The sequence below is a fragment of the Nanorana parkeri genome, unplaced genomic scaffold (assembly GCF_000935625.1).
Source record: "Nanorana parkeri isolate BGI_ZX_2015 unplaced genomic scaffold, ASM93562v1 scaffold465, whole genome shotgun sequence".
NCBI classification, from domain to species: Eukaryota; Metazoa; Chordata; class Amphibia; order Anura; family Dicroglossidae; genus Nanorana; species Nanorana parkeri.
The window spans coordinates 4,911-9,332 of NW_017306733.1; positions in this window are offsets into that span (position 1 = coordinate 4,911).

The window sequence follows — 4,422 nt, forward strand, 5'->3', positions numbered from 1 at the left end:
CTGTCACTCATGGCTGCCTGTAGGGATTCCCCACCTCCTCTCAACATTTCACCAACATTTCTTACTGAATACCGCTTATGAATTGCAGAATCTGTACTTGGGATTCGTTTGGATTTGTTATTTATAAAATTTTGAATTTGGATACATCCAAACCTCGAAATTTTATAAATTTGGTGCTGATTTTTATTTGGAGCAAAATCCCTTGCACATGTATCATTAAAACAATTTTCTCTACCAGTGGTACTGGCCAAATCTATGGTGGGGTGTGCGTGGTTTCCCCCCCCCCCCCCCCCATGGCTATAAATATGGAGTTGTCCCTCCCCCTTCACCATTTCCAGTTACTAGCATTCCCACATGGCCATTAATATGGAATCCCCCTCCCCCCATGGCCATTCATTTGAAGTTGCTGCCCTACACCTTACCCCTTCCATCAATATGGAGTCCCCTCCTCTTGTGGAGCTTCTACCCCCCTACCCCATGACGATACCATTGATACCATCCTCCACTCTTCTGGGAAGGCTTTCTCAAGATTTTGGAGGGTGTCTGTTGGAATTTGTCCCATGTGTGAGGTCAGGTTCTGATGTTGGATGAGAAGATCTGGCTCTCAATCAGCATTCCAATTCATCCCAAAGGTGTTGAGTAGGGTTGAGGTCGGGGCTCTGTGCAGGACACTCGACTTCCTCCACCAAACTGGTCACACCATGTCTGTATGGAGCTGGCTTTGTACACAGGGGACAGTCATGGGGAGAAAAGGGTCTTCACCAAACTGTGACCACAAGGCTGGAAGAGGACAATTGTCTACAGTGTCTTCGTATGATGGAGGATTAGCAGAACCTTCACTGGGGACACCTGAACCCCATCATCTGGAGGGGTTCCAATTCATCCCAAAGGTGTTCAGTAGGGATGAGGTACTCCATCATTGGGAGAAGGATCAATATACTTATGTAGTGTATTGTATTGTATATGTGTGTGCCATCCCCATCTTATCTCTATATACATGCCATCCTATAGAACACAGACACCTCCATCCAGCCCCCTCCAGTCTTACAGCCCAGTTGCCCCAGTGGCAGTTCACCCTCTTTGGCCCTGGTGACCCAGGTGGGGGTAGGTGAAGTGTCTCTCCCTCGGGGGTTAGGATTCTGTCTACTCCTGCAGAGTTTACGCCTGAAGTGTTCATTCCGCGTTCATCAGGAAGGGGGACTCGCAGGGTGGCTTGTTGGCTTAGCGGTACAAAGGACTCAGCCAGCAGTGAAATCATTTCTGCAGCATCAGTAGATCTTCCCAAACTGCTCAGTATTGCCGGGAGGTGACCCAGAGAGAGGCGGGAGGTGACCCAGAGACCTGGGAGGTGGCCCAGAGAGCTGGGAGGTGACCCGGAGAGAGCTGGGAGGTGACCCAGCAGCTTGTCCCCAGTCCCTGACCATCATGTCCTCTATCATATCAGCAACATGTCCCCAGTCTCTGACCATCATGTCCTCTATCATATCAGCAACATGTCCCCAGTCCCTGACCATCATGTCCTCTATCATATCAGCAACATGTCCCCAGTCCCTGACCATCATGTCCTCTATCATATCAGCAACATGTCCCCAGTCCCTGACCATCATGTCCTCTATTATATCAGCAGCATGTCCCCAGTCCCGACTCCCTGACCATCATGTCCTCTATTATATCTGTAACATGTCCCCAGTCCCTGACTGTCATGTCCTCTATCATATCTGCAACATGTCCCCAGTCCCGACTCCCTTACCATCATGTCCTCTATTATATCTGCAACATGTCCCCAGTCCCTGACTGTTATGTCCTCTATCATATCTGCAACATGTCCCGAGTCCCTGACCATCATGTCCTCTATCATATCTGCAACATGTCCCGAGTCCCTGACCATCATGTCCTCTATCATATCTGCAACATGTCCCGAGTCCCTGACCATCATGTCCTCTATCATATCTGCAACATGTCCCGAGTCCCTGACCATCATGTCCTCTATCATATCTGCAACATGTCCCGAGTCCCTGACCATCATGTCCTCTGTGATATCTGCAGCATTTCCCCAGTCCCTGACCATCATGTCCTCTATCATATCTGCAACATGTCCCGAGTCCCTGACCATCATGTCCTCTATTATATCTGCAACATATCCCCAGTCCCTGACTGTCATGTCCACTATATTATCTGCAGCATGTCCCCAGTCCCTGACTGTCATGTCCACTATATTATCTGCAGCATGTCCCCAGTCCCTGACCATCATGTCCTCTATTATATCTGAAGTCTCTTCTAGCATTGCACATTCTGAATATTATGTGTGGCCCTTTGGTGATGTCCGGGGCCACATTTGAGGCCCCCTATCAAAGATTGACAACCACTGCAGAATATCATCACCTGGCTGCAGTTCCTGAAATCTCCCAGCAGGGGGCAGCCCATTCCCATCTATCCTCCATCCATCTATCCCGCCATTCTCCTCCAGGCGCCTTCTGTGAGCGCTAAAGAGTCTTTTCTATTGCAACTTCCTCGCTAGTATTGCATCATTGTGCTCTGTAAACGGTTCTTCTGCAATCCTAGACGAGCGAGGGACAGGCTCGTGAAATCCCAGGCGTGTCTGATCCTTTAATGGGGCTGACGTAGGCCGACATAATTACAAATATACATTTGCTGCTGGTCTTTGAAGAAGACGACAATATAGGAACAATAGAAGGATTCTTTCCACGTCTGAATTCTGAGCGCAAATCCATCAGCAAAATCATTCTCGTTAGCGGTCGCGGAATATTACCGAGCCGCAATTAACATTTTAAATTTGCTTCGCTGCCTTTCCGCCGGCAGGAAATCCTCCGATACATATTCGTCTTCCTCCTAAATTGTATCCATTTGTTGCTGGTCGTGCTTAGAAAATGTAATTCTGGAAGAAGAGCGGAGACTCAGATTTCAGACAATTTACTTTTAATGATCGCTCAGTCTCACGCGGAACGTTCATCCGCTCTGTGCAAATCACATGTATGAACACCAACCGGGCATATTTAAAGTGGACCTGTCAGTGCCTGTACAAGTCTGCATGGATGCATTCCTGATATGTCGCAATATACAACTACGGCGTCATCATTCAGAAAACCTCCGCCTTTTATCATTGATCCCCAGTCAGTGACTTTGCCTAGGCTGAGATGATGTCATCAGTCTGCTGCAGGCCGGAGGAAGGAGGTCCTGATCCCTCTATATAGATCTTTATTATCACTAGAGGGATCCCCAGCAGGAGGAGGGAGGTCCTGATCCCTCTATATAGATCTTTATTATCACTAGAGGGATCCCCAGCAGGAGGAAGGAGGTCCTGATATATATTAGCAGTGTGATTGCTCTGAGAAGGGGTTAATACCACAGCAGCGCTGTCCGAGGGCTCTTTCCATTACGCAGTGGCGGTTCTGCCGTAAAAGTGACTCACGTTCGCTCTCCATCTGCGGGATCTCGCTGTTTCATATTAGCTCTCATTATCTCTATCAGCGCTTCTTATCGCAGAGCACTAATGCAACAGACCGCACGAGTCACATGAACCTGGTGTACCTCCCTGCAGGACGTGTCGCGATGCATACATTGAAGGTAACAACTTCTATAACAGTCCTTGGGAACCTAAAGCATGAAACTCCTCGTGCCTCAGCCTTGCCGCTAGTTCCTGAAGGTGAGATCTGAAAGTGCAAGTTGGGTGATCCCTACAACAAGGATGTTCTGCCTCAACTCCAGTGCAGTCAACAAGGATGGAATGATCCAGCGCAGTCGCTAGTATAAAGTTCAGCTCAGCAAACATTCTTTATCCCTTTCTAAGCCTTATAATGAGAGCGAGGAACCTCCAAATAAAGCCGATCACATACACTGAGATCATCTATCATTGAGATCCCAGGTGTCATAACATCTATTATGTCTCTCACTCCCTTCTCTCTTATCTCCTTCTTTCTTTTTCTCTCTCCTCCTTTCTCTCTTCCCTCCCTCCTCTCTCTCTCTCTCAACCCCCCCCCCCCCCCCACACACTTTCCACGCCGGTGCTGATCGCTTTGTTGTGCGGATTATAAGCAGAGAATGGAGCCGGAATATCCATATTGATATGTCACCGATGAGTCACTAACACAACATCCTCCCCGCCGCTCAGAACGTGCACACCGATGTCACGGCACAGATATCACTGCGAGGACGGGAACAGCCAACTCTATTCACAGATCATTCACATCATTGATGACGTTTCATTAGATACATTGTACACGTGAATGTGGTCAGCGTAAAGTGGACCTGTCATCTGATATCTGTTTCCATATTAACTGCAGCATGCTCAGTAATGTGTGAGTGTGACACATCCAGGTATTTATTACCTCTCACAGAGATCACATGACTCCCCCTGACAACGCCTTCATCTGCTTTTCTCTCCAGAAAGACAGCACCATCTTT